The 17,534-nt window shown below is 43.0% G+C and overlaps 1 protein-coding gene across 1 annotated transcript in view; it reads left to right on the plus strand.

Annotated features, from left to right (window-relative positions):
• LOC135049922 (transmembrane protease serine 11A-like) overlaps window positions 1-17,534 on the plus strand; it is a 67,532-nt gene that overhangs the window by 19,905 nt on the left and 30,093 nt on the right. The window lies entirely within an intron of this gene.

Consider the following 17,534-nt stretch of genomic DNA (forward strand, 5'->3'; position numbering starts at 1 on the left):
TGTCTTGATAAAAGGGCGCAAGTTCTGAAACGTTGGCATAAGCAACTGTGTCAGCTTTTGTCTTAAAGTCTCTGAGTGCCAGTCGCATGCTGACTATATATATATATATACAGTACTGTGTAAAAGCTTTAGGTATGTGTGGAAAAAATTCTGCAAAGTAAGAATGCTTTAAAAAATAGAGTTGCAAATTGTTTATTTTTTTAGCAATTAGCAAAATGCAAAGTGTATGAACAGAAGAGAAATCTAAATCGCCCTTTGCCTTCAATACAGCATCAATTCTTCTAGGTACACTTGCACAAAGTCATGGATTTTTTTAGGATTATAGTCAGGTGTATGATTAACCAATCATACCACACAGGTGATAATGATCATCATTTTCATATGTAGGTTGAAACACAGTCATTAACTGAAACAGTCCATATTTGTCCAATTATTACAATCAGTGCTGGTTTCCTTATTGTTCTTGCATTAACTGAAACAGCTGTGTAGGAGGCTTAAAACTGGTTTAGGAACAGCCAAACTCTACTGCAAAGGGGAGGTTGTTGAAGAAAGTTTCATTTAACACATCATACACCATGGCAAGACTGAGCACAGCAGCAAGACACAGTGTAGTTATACTGCATCAGCAAGGTCTCTCCAAGGCATAGATTTTCAAGCAGACTGCAGTTTCAAGATGTGCTGTTAAGGTCTATTGATGAAGCACAAAGAAACGGGCAACATTGAGGATCTTAGATGCAGAGGTTGGCCAAGGAAATTTGCATCAGATGAAAGACACATCACGCTAACTTCCCTTCTAAATCAGAATGAGAATGTAATCAGACTAGTACTATATTATATAGGACGTACACTTCCTATCCATGGAATAGATACGAAAGGTCTCAAACTGCATTAACTTTAGAAGATTATGATATAAAATGCTCGGAATGCAGTATCAGGGATTTTTTTCTGCATATTCACAAAGGTCATCATTGTAATATCCCATAAATTATGCCTTAACAACAATGGATCATGACTGTGCATATTTTGTCATATAAACTGATAGAAATAACTGATGCATCCAAATTAGGGTTAGGGGGGGGGGGGAAAGGTATTCCACAAGCTTGAAATGATCATTAAATCAGTCTGTCCCAGATCAAAAGTATAGATTGAATGGTTGAATGGGCATCACATAGGCTATGGCTGGCCTTTGAAACTTTGGCAAACATGGGTCCCATGTTTACCAAAGTTTCAAAGACCAGCCATAGCCATGATGGGAAGAACTTGACCCATCGTCTTGTACAAAAGCATTTTCAATGTCAACCCATTTTTTAAGTCCTAGTGTAGAATGCCAGGCTGAAACGTGACTCAATTGTATGGCATGGAAAGTATTCTGAATTAAAGGCAGCAGGCTTTGTCACAGTAATATGTATCACGAGACATACCACAAATATTGTTGATGAAATTAAGTCTATTTATTGTAAACATACAAGGATTAACAAGGTTGGGAAGTCAATTTGGCTAGAGAGGTGAATATAGATTGCACACATGAAGCAAAGTGTCATGATTCAGGATTACACACAAATAGCAGTGTCAGGACTCACTGGTTACAAGTTCTGCAGATACACAGGATAGTCATGTCATGACCTCTGGGAAAGCAGCCATGTGATCCCATATACTCACTCAATGACCTAACCCAGACTGCTGGAAGAGCCAGGGTTTTAAAAGCCAAACATAGGTGCAGATTCAATTGCTGGAGGAAGAGATTAACTATTCCATAGCTGGAATTACATGAGTCCAACACATAGCAGCACCTTTGGTGAAAGCTTAGAGACTGCACCAACAAAGTTCCAAGTCCACGGAAAACATGAATCAAATTTAATAGGTGGCAAACTTTTAGTTGGGACGATTTAATAGTTTTTTTGTGGCCAAGCTAATTAGGGGGCACCTGACCAAGCAATTCAGTTGTTGCTCCGTTCAGGCGCAAATAGCCGCGCACACATTTCAGCTATCATCCTCAGGTATAGCGAGCTGAATGTGTGAAAGTCAGCTGCTTGGGCTCCTAGACAGCATGTTTAGCGTTGCGCCCATGAGTTTAGATGGGTTTATCTGCTTTTCTTTTGAATATAGCACTCGATCTCCCGTCAATTTAGTTGGGAGTTCGGACGCAATAGACAATTGAATGGCCCCCAGTGAGTCTCAATACACCAGAAATTGCAGTGACATTCCGTTGAGTTTCCACTCAAAGTCACCAGAAATACTGTGATAGAAGGAGATTTTGAGGCTTAGCATGAAAATAGATGGTGAAAATGGTTCTGGCCAATAAGACTGCTCAAAATGGCAGGCTTATTCAGGTGCGGTTGTTTTTGCTGCTGCCGTTGGTGTCTTTTGCCGTATGCAATAGCTTTTATTATTATTATTATTATTATTATTTATTATTTATTATTATTATTATCCTTTATTTACATGGCGCCACAAGGGTTCCGCAGCGCCCAATTACAGAGTACATATGCACATAATCAAAACAGGAAAACAGTGACTTACAGTTGATGACAATTTAGGACAAGTACAGGGTAACTAAGCATAACTACACCAGTAAATGACAGAGAAGTTCCAGGTGGCCAAAAAACTGCTTGATTTGGGCAGTTGAGGATTATTAAAGTAAGAAAAGGATAAGCACATGAGGGAAGAGGGCCCTACTAGTGAGAGTTTACAATCTAAGGGATTATATGCTAATATGGGCAGAAGCTAACCTGAGCATAGGGAGTCTCACTCTCATTTCCTTCCAACTGCATAAAATTGCTGATACATTGGTACCATCGTTGCAAATTGGGTCATGCCGCAGAGTCTAAATGTCTCTGTTGATGCGCAAACTGAGCTGCTCTCCAGGGGTGCAGAGAGCTTTACAGTAGCAAGTAAGATCACAACTGCTAATTTATGCACTTCCAAAAAACGCCATATGAATGGGCAGTACACATCTGCGTTTATCCAACCACTCCGCATTCCCACCCTCAGACGCTCACTTTGCAACTCATTCCTCAGTGTGACCGCAATCACAATTCACTCGCTGTACGTGCACATTGCAGCTCAGACGTATGAGCAGTATGAAAACAATGTCCGATTTGCGTACAATTGCATCTTTGCTACCGCACTTGAAAGAGCCTCTACATGCATTCTGAGCTATATGGCACAACAAAATAAAGAGCCACATTAAATCTATTTATTACTTTTTAAATAATTAATACTGAAAGGCCCACAAAAATAAAAATAAATATTGATGATCGCTTATTATTTTGAGATTTTGTTATTGGAGCAATAATGTTTAAAAATAATGATGTAATGATAATTAACCCCTCCCTGGGTGTACATCCACAAAGTTGCTGCATGGTTTGGTTGCAAGCCAAACACACCTGCTGAACTTTGTGGATCTGAGTAGAACTGAGTCTCAGCTTGGGTCACTTTTGGGGATCCGTGTGGGCCGAGTCACGAGTCGGGTCTTCCCGTGAGTTCGGAACTTGGATTTAAAAAACAATTCTCATGTTTTGAATTGCATATCAATAATATTTTGATTTCAGGTGCCATTTCACACAGGAGAGTGTATGATGAGGTGGACAAAACTGACGGAAAATTACTGGAAATCAATAATATTATTATTGCTGGGTGTAGTATGGTATGCCGGCGGTCGGGCTCCCGGCGACCAGCATACCGGCGCCGGGAGCCCGACCGTCGGCATACTGACAGTGTGGTGAGCGCAAATGAGCCCCTTGCGGGCTCGCTGCGCTCGCCACGCTAAGCGTGCCACTCTATTTTATTCTCCCTCCAGGGGGGTCGTGGACCCCCACGAGGGAGAATAAGTGTCGGTATGCCAGCTGTCGGGATTCCGGCGCCGGTATACTGTGAGGCGGGATCCCGACAGCCGGCATACTGAAGACCACCCACTGTTGCTAATACTATAGGCAAAGCCGGCCCTAACCAATATGATGCCCTAGGCAAGATTTTGTCTGGTGCCCAATATCTCTGCCGCTAGTTTTGCCTCTGACCCTACACCCCTTTCCCAGCACCATCACCCCTCACCCATAGCAGTCCTCATTTTGGTGCTCCTACCCCCTATATTTTAAATAGGAACAGTGCGCACATTCGGCGCACATCTCAAAAAGGGACATGTTCTTGCAGGGAAGCGGAATGGCCACACAATAGTACCCCCAATTTAAATTACACCACACAGTAGCGCAACCGTATTCACATTTTATCATGTGATAGTGCCCCTTATTCACATTACATCACACTGAATTGCTCCTTATTCACATTATACCACAACAGATTGCTCTTTATTCACATTAGACCACACAGTAGTGACCTTTCTGTACGTTACGCCACACAGTAGAGCACCTTATACACATAATGTCACACATTAATAATTCATTTACTGTATACACATAATACCACACAGTAATGCCCCTTACACATATGACACATTATTAATGTCCTTATGAACATAATGCGCCTTACACATTATGCCAACCTTTATTAATGCCCTTATAAACATAATGTCCCTTAGACATATGCCGCATATTATTAATTCCCTTATACACATAATGACACACATAATGTCCCTTTCACATATGCAGCATATTATTAGTGCACACTATTGCACAACCAACCCACCTGCACACAGTACTCACATGGCCGCTTATACTGTGATCTCTGCCTCTGCTTGGATACAGATGTGTCCTCATACATCTTGCCTCAATACGCCATGCAGCAGGAGATGCCTGGAGTGAATTAGCTGGTAGCTCTGCTAACGTTGGGTGCCTTTTTTTGATGAAAATGCATCTTATTTGCATTACTGTATGACTATGACGCACAAGCAGCTTCTGCTGATTAAAATGATATGCCTATATTCTGGGTGCAGCTGTGGCTGTATCTGCACATGAAATGCTACGTTACAGTGATTTCCAGGAATACACTGTAATGAAGCATTTCGTATGCAGATACCTAGGGCTCTGTCTCTAGGGACAAAAACAGGCCCAAGTTACATGATTTTAGCTGTTTTTATCGATTTTAATTGATCTTGAAAGAAATCCAGATTTAAATCCAAACCCAAAACACTTAAGGGTGGTTTTTGCAAAACAAAACCAAAATCTATTAGCTTATGTCATTTATCTATGCTCCACTTTATCTCCCTCTGAGGCTTGATACATCACTCCTCCAAAGGCGCAGGAAAATGTGTAATGTGTTGGCTACCATAACACTACCATAACACTCGGCCGTGTGTGCAGGTACACATTACATAACTGGATATGATTGTAAATGGATTTGACCCCTGATTCTATATTCTATATGCGATTATGACAGCTATCCCATTAAAAGCTGTCCTTTGCGAACTAGGAACTTCCATGTTTTTTGGCCCCGGGTACCACTGTACGCATGCCGATTGGATCCCTCTACGGAAAGAAGCACATATGCTTCTGTAGGGTGACACCAGCAAAAGCAGCGTTACTCTCCACAACTGGAGTTTTTTTGGGTTTTGGCTGCATTTCCACTTTAGTACATCCCGCCCTATTTGTGTCTTTGGTTTTTAACAATTTAATGCTTTACTTCCTCTGTATATCTACATATACTCTCCCTTCCTATATAATTCTAATCAATAATTAGGCAATATTTAAAGATAGTTATATAATAGTTAAACTGTAGTTAGGTGATTATATTTATATTCCTTCTATTAATATAATCAGACAATTGTTAGTATATTTAGCAAAAACTTGTATTAACTGTAATCATGTAATATAGCAGAACTATGTGTACATTTACTTATTATTCTTGTATAATTTTGCTGTGCTAGTTATTTTAGGGCCTAGCCGAGACGTGCTTGTGTCCAACCAAAGTAAGCGTCTGACTGAGAGTGAGAGTACTATAACATTTGTTCCCTAGGAGGCGCCATATCTCTAGGTTTGGGATCAAAAGCCCTGTACAACTTTTGGTTGACAAGTTACTAATCTGATAGATTTGGGAATAATATCGTAAATAAGATAATTAAATAAGCTTTTTTTATACAGAAAGAAAACCCTATTTTCTATGTTTATGGCTTAAAAGAAGAGTTCTCAGAAGAGAAGTTTTATCCACAATTTTCTTTGCCATTAAATACTGCTGGCCAGCAAGTAACCTTTCAGCCTGATATATTTAGGATTTATTAATTATCTATTGGCTATATTATATACTGATGTATATACTGATGTATATACTGATGTTATTTGTAGCACAATACTTATTAAATTGTTTTTATTCTATTTACCGGCTCTGATTATATTATATTATATTTTTTTGTCTTGGTTGGAAAAGTATTATGTGACTTCTGATTTTACTACTCATTGTCATTTCTGTATATTGGCCAGGAAGACTTAATATTATGTGACATGTGAATATTGCATGAATGCTTAACTTTTCCAAATGTCCTTATGTCTTAAACACATCTTGAGCGAAGCATTGAGGATACATTCTGAGGGGGGAATTCAGTTGTCTGCGAAGGAGACGTATTGCCGTTGCCGCTGCGTTTAAACATCGGCAACAGCACCCTGTCTCCAGGGCCAGCCCTAGCTTAATCTTTTTGGCAAGAAAATATAGATTTTGGCACTCCTTTATAAAGCGAGTGCTGAAGAAAGGGGTGTGGTCTAACAAGGAAGGGACATGTCCAGACAGTAGTACTCCCAAGGGTATAGGGCAGTGGTTCCCAAACTATGTGCCGTGGCACCCTGGGGTGCCGCGAGGCACTTGCAGGGGTGCCTCAGGTTGGTTGTCAAGGACCAATTCAAACTATTTATTGTCAATTTAATAGGCAAAACCAGTGCTGGTGGCTGCCAATTATAAAATATGTGGACATACAGAAGCAAATCTTGTCCCTCACCACACAACTGACCCTAAGGATGACATATACAAATAATTTACTTAATCTAATATTTTTTTCTAAATTTCTCAATAAGAAACTTGTGGCCTAGGGGTGCCGTGAAAAAAAAATCTGACACTCCAGGGTGCCGTGACTCACAAAAGTTTGGGAACCACTGGTATAGGGAGATAGTAGGTGAAAGGGAGATGATAGGTGACTGGAGAGGCAGTGGTGACAGGGAGATAGTGGGTGACCGAGGAGGCAGGGATGACAGGGAGATATTGGGTGACATGGAAAGGGTGCCGGGAGGCAGTGGTCAAAAAGGGAGGCAGTGGGTGACAGTTGTGAGGTGACTACAGGCAGTGACATTCATAAGTTTACTTACTCCTGCCTCTTACATCAAGAACAGGCTGCACAACCTGAACATGATCAGCACAGTACTGCTTCCTAGACCATAAGGTGATATAATGAAATTACAAGTCACCTATTTTACAAGTCACCTATTTTATCTTTTCACTTATACTGCTGGATAAAAGTTACTGAGCAATAGCACATTGTATACTTAAAGGATTGCGTCTGACCCATAGTGACACAATGCTCTGCTATATGACGGACTGCAGACAAGAGGCCCATTTATCATAGATCGCATATTTAATGCAATCTGGGCACGATCTTACTGCCCATGATCACATTGCAATAAGCAATCACTTTGAGCAGATGTATTAACAAGCACAAGCAGGGACAGGAGCCCGTTCCTGCGATGTGCTGTGTGTGCTGCCGGGGGTGCTGCGCATGTGCGGTTAGCGCGACTGCACAAGCACAACAGCCATTTTTGGGGAGGGTTCTTGGGGAACCCTCTGCCAGCATCAAATGCTGGGAGTAGCCCATAGGCTACAATGGGCTACCGACATATTCAGATGGCAATAGCTGCGGGGTCCAATATTGGGAATGCATTGTATTCTGGATATTGGTAAATCTGTCAGCATTTCATCCCCCCTAGAAACCTATGAGGTATGTAGCTGTCAGCGGTAATGGAGGGATCACAGCAGGTATCGGAGATATCTGCTGCAGTCCCTCCTTCATACAATCAGGTCATACCTAATATTTGTGACTAACCCTCGAAAATGTGTGTTTTCAGGGAAATAGATGCAAATATGCTATAATAAATGGGCCCCTGTGGCCCGACTGAAAAGTGCGATAGGACCATCCTAGCAGCAGCTGATGGCCACATCACCAGCACATGGGAAGATGACTGAGAAATGCACACCACGCAGGCATTATTCACTGTGTACTAATACCAGCAAACAAGAGAAGTATTTCCAATAAGTACGGAGAAGTGGGAACACAACATACAGAACTACATAACATTTCTTATCCAGCATAGAGAGGTGACCATATGTTTGCAGTGCACAACAGTTCAGAGACCACCCGTTCAGCCACATAGGATAACTGAAACCTGCTCTGATCACTACTGCATACTCGCACAGCAGACCAATGGCTATACACACACCACATCCACCCACAAGACCATTCCCTAATATCCACTGTTCCTTCCCTGCAGAACATAACTTAAAGATATCTTTGCTGGTACCAATATAGAATTTGAGTCCCATTTAATGCACAGAGAATATATAAAATGTGTGATGCCATTTATTAAAGATGTACTTTTTTTTTTTTTTTTTTAAATCATAGTATGTTTTTCATTTCTGAAAACACCAGCTTATATAACAGGCAAGTAACTCATTTTGATGCATTTTTTTCATGCACTAAATTTTATGTATGTGGATATACTGTAGGTCTATATTATTTTGACTTGGGGGTGGAAGTTATCTGAAGAAAAATTGGTCTAATCTGCACAGTCCTGCTTCCATGTACAATGTGAGAATAGCCACAGTCTAAAAGGGTAGGCAATCATGAGACCTGTCTGTGTCCTGGCAGCCACAAAGCCAACGCCGCAATCCCGACAGGGGGTGAAATGCCACCACAGGAATACCGGGCGCCACAAGCTTTGGGTATCCATGACACCCATGGAGGGAGAATAGATCCTGTGGCGAGCGCAGCGAGCCACCGTGCCCGCAGTGTGGTAAGAGCAGCGAGCCTGCAAGGGGCTTTGTAGCGCTTTCCCCGCTGCCGGCATAATGGTGACAGCTGAGATCCTGGTCTCCAGTAAAAGGTATGTATTTCTCTAAAAGATACTCATGTTCAAGAGCCCTAAGACAAAAGTTCTTGCTATGTAACCACAGTTGCTAGAAATATTGCTAATGTATGTTGACAGAATTATGACCTGAATAACCGGCTTCACCTTCAAAAATTATGCAAATTTCTCAAACTTGAAATGTTTCTGTGATTAAGTAAAGGCATTTGCTTAAAGGAATTTGTAACAATGCTTAATGTACTTTAGCATAAGCTTACTTCTATATGGTGTACGAAGAAATGAAAAGCATTAGTATTACCCTTCTACAAATTTCCATTTACAGGGTGGCTTGTATGCTTTACAAATGACCTTTATTTGGTTTGAATGGTTTTTACTGTGTTGTTACTTTTATTTTTTCATAAATGTCATTGCATTGCAAACTGGTCTTGTAGGAGGTTTATGTGGGTCACCTTATTATGTTTAACGCTCCGCTGTATGCTGTTTTCTATCTTACCGGAGGCTTAGAAGTACATTTACAATGACATTTGCTCAAGAATCTTCACCCTGACACAGATCTGTCTTTCTGGACATTCTAAAGCAGGGGTGGCCAACCAGGCAGAGACAAAGAGACAACAAATCTTGTTAGGTACGTCAAAGAGCCGACATCGAGCCGAAGGCGTGTGTGCAAAAATGGGGTGTGGCTTTATGCCAGCTAGGACATACCCCTGGTATAAAATACATTGAAAAAGACAGATCCAGCATAAGATACATTTTAAAGCCAGATCCAACATAAAATACATTGAAATAGTCACTTTCACATAAAATAATTGAAAAAGACAAATCCATATAAAATATATTGAAAAAGCCAGATTCAAATAATACACTTCAGCTCCCCCATGTGTCACTCCAACCAGCTCCAACATATGTCACCCCAGCCAGCACCCTCCTACAGTATGTCACTACAGTTAGCTCCCCCATTGTGTCTCTCCTGCCAGAACACTCCTGTGTCACTCCAGCCAGCCCCGACTTGTGTCACACCAGCCCACCCTCATATGTCACTGCAGTCCCCCCAACTTGTGCCCAGGGGCTGGCTGGGAAGGGGGGGCAAGGTGCCATCTGACCCCTGGGCCAGTGCAATATAAGTGTTCCAGGACCACTTGACTGCAGATTCCCTATAAAAAACAGGGCCGCTTGCTTGAGTCTGCCCCCCAGGCTAAAGGTTGCCACCAAGCCCCTGATTGCAGCAGCCCCTTATGTGTCCTCTATTTGCCAGTGGATGTCTCACCTATAGTATTTGGCTCCCTCAGTTTTCAGTCCCTGTAGTGTTGCTGCGTGTCTGGCTGGAGTGCAGAGGTTTCTGTATCTGTTGTGGTCACGTGACTGAGTGTTGGGAGCCACATTTGGGTAAAGAAAGAGCCACATGTGGCTCAATAGCCATGGGTTGGCCACCGCTGTTCTAAAGCATCCATGAATTCGTATATAATGAACACATAATAGACACAGTAAAACGCCCTACCTTAGGTAGTGCTAGTAGGCATGTACTGTCAGGCAGGGTTGGACTGGCCCACAGGGGTGCAGGGGAAACCACCAGTGGGCCCCAGTGCCTTAGGGCCCACTCCTTCCTTTAGGGATCAGGTTCCAGACTGTGCACTTGTATTATACATAGTAGATATGTTGCATTACACTGCACAAGACAATTGTGTATTTGAAGCCTCTGTGGAGGCTGGCTACACCCCCTTTGTAGACTGGCCACACCCTTAAGTATGGGCCCCTATCACTGCATTCCCCCGGTGGGCCCTTCATGCCCCAGTCCGACACTGCTGTCAGACATATATTTTTTTATTAGAGGTGAGCGGTACGGTTTTGACTCGGTTCTTCCTGCTGTATTTACTTGTATGCCAAATTGCAAGCATTTGTGCTACGTCACTGCCTCGAATCACACGTGTGCTTGTGGAAATTGCCACAATCATTATCATTGCGCACTTGCACCAGCTCTATACCTGCTGGCTGCTGCAAGAAAACTAAATTCAGATTTAACTACCTGACTACACTATGCCCTCACTGAACTTAGGTTACATGCTATCTCCCCTTACCCACCCAGTTACACACCTTTAAGTAGATGCACTGCGGTGTTGCTTATGTTTGGCTACGGAACAGATCCTTCCACAATACAGACTTGCGTGCAGCAGCCACTATATGTTTACATCCAAAGTTTTAGAAGAAAGCCAATGCAAAGAACTCCATAACAAAAAATAATATGTACCTTTTATCTTCCAAGAGCATATAAATATTAGGTGTATGTGAACATAAAAAGAAAGATAAAAACCCAATAGTGTAAACTGTGTGCACTGCTAATAGTGTTGAAAAAAATGGTTCTAAGAACTAATTACCTTATATTGACAAGGAGATAGCCTTAACCATTTATTAGTGATTGTTTTCAATAGCCCTGTGTACATGGAGGTGATTGTCATCTCTTTGATTTGAGGGCAGGCTGTCCCCAGGGCCACGAGGCTGTTATCACTGGAACCACGAACAAGACCATGACTAGAACCTTGGACAAGACCAACATCTCTGAGACTCAATTCTCTGGCAGGGAAGTAATTTCTAAAACATCAAGCAGGGCTTTAACCTCTGCATCCCTGAGCAAGGCAATGGTAGAACCACTGGCACATCAGACTACTCAGACTGGGCCGGACTGCTCTGGGCAGATATTTCAGATACTGTACCACAGCCTGGGCAGATAACTGAGACAGCTCAAACTGGGAAGTCATCTTAGACACCTTGTACACAGCAGTCAAATTAGGCACCTCATAGAGGGCAATCGTTTCAGACAGGACAGTTACCTCAGACACCTTGGATGGGGCAATCATCCCAGATGCCTGAGGATGAAAGGCTGTAACTGGATTCTTAGGACATGAGGCAGCAAATGGACTTTCAAGACAAGAATACAATGACTGGACCTTCGGAACAGGAGGCAATGAATGGACCTGTGGGACCGGAGGACATAACTCGAACCTTTAAACAAGAGGACATGACTGGAACCTCAAAACCAGAGGACAGAAGAGGACACTCATAACTAGAGTACATGACTGGAACGTTGGAACTGGAGGACACAACTGGAACCTCAGGAAAGTAGGATACAACCTCAGAACAAGAGGATAATACTGGAACTTGGAAGCTGAGAACACTCCTAAAACCTTTTAACAAGAGGACATGATTGGAATCTTAGAATAGGAGGACACAACTGGAATTTTGGAACAAAAGGACACAAATGGACCCTCAAAATCCATTCTCCTATTCAAAATCACTTCTGAACATAGATCAGAAACTTATAAAAAATTTGATCTTGATACAAAACCTAATATCTAATTTTGTGTTTAATAAAAAAAAAATGCAATTTGTTTTAAAATACGGTAAAAAGGTTTTCAGACTGAACCAAAACTAGTGAACACAATCTCATGTCAATTATCCTCCTAGTTATTAAATGTTGTAATTGGAAACACTATTAATTCTTGTATGTTTGTAATTGTTTTATTTAGGTCTATACTTGTATTTTGCCCATTTAATATTTCTCTATATTTTTGTTTTAAAGTGATCTTCAGGATATATTCAGTTTTAAAACCGGCTATAATTATATTATTTGTTTTTAAATATGTACTTTGGATATTATGCACTTCATCGCCTTAAAAACTTGTGGACCTTGCTCCCAATTTTGGATTATCGTCGGTATGCATGCTCCCGATACCTTCGGAATCTAATTTGAAAAAAAATTTCAAGATTTTCAGCTTTGAAAACCTTGCAAACAAAATTTTGTTTTAAAAAATGTATTCTTACCGATATGGTGGTTTCCGGTAGTGGCTCCCTACGGTCTCCATCTTTGCAGTGGATAGGGGGCTGCTGGGAGGCGAGGAGGCTGCTGGTAAAGGAGGTGGCTGCTGGGAGTCATGCACACACTCACCCATACTTACACACACTCACACATACTGTAAACATGCTCACACACACACTTACACACCCTCACACACATATTTGCACACACCACTGCTGTAGGAGTCCGGATCCTGACGCTGCATGAAGAAGACACTGCTTGGGAAGGGTGTATAATTACTGACTAGTTAAGTGCTAATTGGAAACTTTGAATTGCTTAACTGGTCCTTAGAGGGGTGGGGGTTCTGCAAGGGGAGCAGATTTTTCCAAAAATTTTAGGAAAAAACAGACCTGCTCTGGAGGCGATTGAAAAACTTTGATTTCTATAGAAATCACCCCATCTCATTTTTTCTCCTTTAATTGAACAGGAAAACCCCTTTGAATATTTTTTTCAGGTCATAATGTCAAATGTGTAAAATCACTCCCGTCAGAGGATTAGACTATAAATCCCTGACCTGCATTCAGTAACACCACATAAGAAGTAAGATAAACTATACTGTAATATTCTTTCTTTTAGGGTCCTCTGTGACATTTTTATTCTGAAAGCAAATGCTTAAAAAAATAATTTGACAAGTTATTTTAATTGGCAATTTTTTTTACTACAATATATTTGTAAACTATCCTTGTTGTAGTACGCTTTTAACAAACATATGTCTGACAGTATACCAGGGCCATCTTAATGGATAGGCACACTGGCCAGCTGCCGGAATGACCAGAAGGGCTGATGGCCTGTTGGGCCAGTCCGGCCACACAGAGAGCCGGGATGGCTGCGCACAGCGCAGATTTCAGCTCTCTATTAGCCCACAGCCCTGTGTAAAAGAAAATTGTGGGTGTGCAGTAAGGCCAGGTGTCCCCCCCCCCCCCCCGACTCATGGCATGACCCCGTGAGCATTGGTCGCGCGCCCCCTGTAACTTGCACGTGTGCATTTTCAACACGTGCACATGATCAAATGCCAGGGCTGAAAAGCAGCCCCAGTCTGTCCCTGCCAGCTGCCAAGGGCCCCACAATTCTAGGAGACTTTGAACAATGGTGGGCTGGTCTGGGGTGGTGCCTTTGGAGTTTCTTAGAAGGCAGGTAGAGAATACTGTCCGGCCACTATGACAGTGAATTACACCCAGAGTGGCCAGGCAGCATTATCTACATGCCTGTCAGGTTGCACCAAGACACTGAATGGCTATCAGCTTGCTGATTGGTGGATGGCTGGAGCTATTCACCAATCAGAGTGCAACATTCTTTATCTGCCTCCTAGCCTGTAGCCAGACCGTGAATAGTTGTCAGCATGCTGATTGGTGGATGGCTCAGAGTGCTGACAACCATTCACTATACGGACGCATGTGGAGAGACGATGTGGGACCACAGGAGATGTAAGTTATGATTTCTTTATAAATGTATTCCCATGAAAGGGTTGGCAGGTGCCCCAATGCAATGTTTTGCCCAGTGCCTACAATGCTGTTAAGACAGCCCTGCAGTATATTCCTATTGACACTAGCAATGGCTAAGTCATGGATCATGGGTACATTAGAATGTATAGAAAGGTCTATATTAGGCTGAAAAGTCTTGAACAGCAGGATTTTCTCCTCCATGAAAACAAATGTATATATATACATGCATGCATGCTGTGATTCCAAAGGAACTTAGGGACTAATTCAGACCGAATCGTAGCAGCAAATTTGTTAGCAGATGGGCAAAACCATGGGGCTAATTCAGACCTGGTCGCATGCAGGCTATTTTTTTGCACTGCTGCGACCAGGTAAAAAAAAAAAAGTTTGTGCAGTTTCTGCATAGCCCAGGACTTACTCAGCCGCTGCGACGATCCGGGATGTTGCTGACGTCAGGAACCCTCCCTGGAAATGGCTGGACACGCCTGCGTTTTACTGGACACTCCCAGAAAACGGTGAGTTGCTGCCCACGAGCGCCCTCTTCCTGTCAATCTTCTTGCGATCGCCGGTGCGATCGCTTTCTTCATTTGTTTCATCGCTGCCCAGTGACGCCCATTGCGCCTGCGTGTCACACGCATGCGCAGTACAGACCCGATTGCACGGCTGCGAAAAATGCAGCGTGCGATCAGGTCTGAATGACCCCCATGTGCACTGCAGAGGAGACAGATATAACATGTGCAGAGAGAGTTATATTTGGGTGAGGTGTGTTCAAACTGAAATCTAAATTGCAGTGTAAAAATAAAGCAGCCAGTATTTACCCCATACTTACCGACTTTTGGGCTGCTCTCTCCGGGAGAGAGCAGCCGGTCGGCTCAGCAGGGCAGGCGGGCAGTGTGGTGACGTGCTGAGGGGGGTGGGCCAGAGGCGGAACGGGGGCGGACCAGAGGCGAAATGGGGGCGTGGCTGCTGGACGTGCCATGTAAGCCACGCCCCCGCTGTGTAATGCCGCTATTACCGGCATTATACAGCAGGGGGTGTGGCTATGATGACGCGATTCAACAAGAATCGCGTCATCGCCTGCCCAGACCGCTCACTTTACTCGCTAAGTGGGCGGCCGGGCAGGGGGTGACCCCTGAAATCGGGAGAATTGCCTGCTCTTCCGGGGGGCCGGGAGGGTCACCCAAATTTCGGGAGCCTCCCGCCCATTCCGGGAGGGTAGGCAAGTATGATTTACCCTGCACAGAAACAATATAACCCACCCAAATCTATCTCTCTCTTCACGTTATATATGCCCCCCTGCAGTGCACGTAAGGGTGATTCAGACCTGATCGCACGCAGGCGATTTTTGTAGTGCTGCGATCAGGTAGTTGCCGCCTACAGGGGGAGGGGGTAGTTGATGTGCAGGGGTGTGAACACTTGTGCAGAGAGCTACACAAACAAAAGTTTGTGCAGTCTCTGCACAGCTCAGGACTTACTCAGCCGCTGCAATGATCCGGCCTGGAGCTGACGTCAGGAATCCTCCCTTTAAACTGACAGGGCACGCCTACATTTTTCCGGACACTCCCTAGAAATGGACAGTTGACACCCACAATCGGCCTCTTCCTGTCAATCTTCTTGAGATTGCCAGTGCGATCGCTTTCTTCATAAAATCCGTCGCTGTCTGGCGGTCACCGGCGGCCAACGCGCCTGCGCATTGCGGAGCATATGCATGCACAGTTCTGAACTGATCGCACCACTGCAAAAAAAGCTAGCGTGTGATCGGGTCTGAATGACCCCAATGGTTTTCTTATCTGGTAACAAATGTGCTGCTACGATCAGGTCTGAATTAGGCCTTTAGGCCATTTTACATATAACATCATAACCTCATACACTTGTTCAGATTATGTGATCACTGTTTCTGGTGGAACATGCAGCTAAAATATAGATCTCACTATGGGCCTGATTCAGACCTGATCGCTGTGCTGCAGTGCTGCAAATTTGCAGAGGTCTGCGATCAGATAGTCGCCGCCCAGGGAGAGTAAAAACCCGCCCCGTGCAAGTGTGTGAATGCATGTGTATGCCGTGCAGTCTATGCATAGCACAGGTCTTACTACTATAGTGCGATACAAACAGGCTGATCGGGGCCAGAGCTGATGTCACACACTCGCCCTGAAAACGCTTGGGAACGCCTGCGTTTTTCCAGACACTCCCAGAAAACGTCCAGTTACCACCCCCAAATGTCCTCTCCCTGTCAATCATCTTGTGATTGAAATTTTTGCACCATCTTGTCGCTGTTTGGCATCGCGCCAGCGCATTGCGGTGCATATGCATGTGCAGTCATTCACTAATCGGACGCTGTGCGATTTCGCACAACAGCGATCGATCAGGTCTGAATCAGGCCTTATGTTTGCTGTCATTTTCCGTCTGTAGGATTTGGCCATACAAATCTGTCCATGAACTACTAGATGTCTCTGATTTCACTCCAAACCTTAGAAATGGTCCTACACAGATATACATGGCCTAAATTGAATATATGTGATTGCTTGGCAGGACATACTGTAGTAATGATAATCTCTTGAAGTGGGCTTCTGGCTTTAGTTGGCTGGTGATCACACACACTATGATAGTGGTCTTCAGCGGATCAAATTGTATGTTTATTTAGAATATTCTAACTGGCAACGAATACATAATAAAAGTTTTACTAATCTAGATGAAAACTATCAAACGGAATGCAGTGGTCTGCATGTGTGTGGTGAGCATTACAGGAAAGACTATATAGTCCAATGTTCCATTAAAGATCTGAAAAGACTGAATTCTAATACTGTGCTTGGAGAATGAAAAGAATGAAATATGATATACAGTCCGACATTAGCCATATATGATTTGTATGTACAGAGAACAATAAGCGTAATATGAGTAGATAGAGAGCTAAAGGGGTAACAATACTGTAGGTTAGTATTTCACATCATGTAAAATATAAATTGTACTTCACATGAAGAAATCTACTTCTGATGACCTCCAGTGTTCCTCCTCTCACCACTGGCAAACATTATTAAAGAAGTAGCAATAGCGAAGGGGCACCTTAAATAGACCACACACAGTGTAATAATAATGGCCACATATTTTTGTCTGAAACAATGATCAGATATAAATTGACAATTTTTTATTATTTGTGGCCTAACTGCTGTTGTTTATTCTGCCCGTATTTACAATATGTATAATCAGTAATACACTACAAGCGTGTTTTTATAAACTGTT

Source organism: Pseudophryne corroboree, chromosome 1, assembly GCF_028390025.1.
Source record: "Pseudophryne corroboree isolate aPseCor3 chromosome 1, aPseCor3.hap2, whole genome shotgun sequence".
Classification (NCBI taxonomy): Eukaryota; Metazoa; Chordata; class Amphibia; order Anura; family Myobatrachidae; genus Pseudophryne; species Pseudophryne corroboree.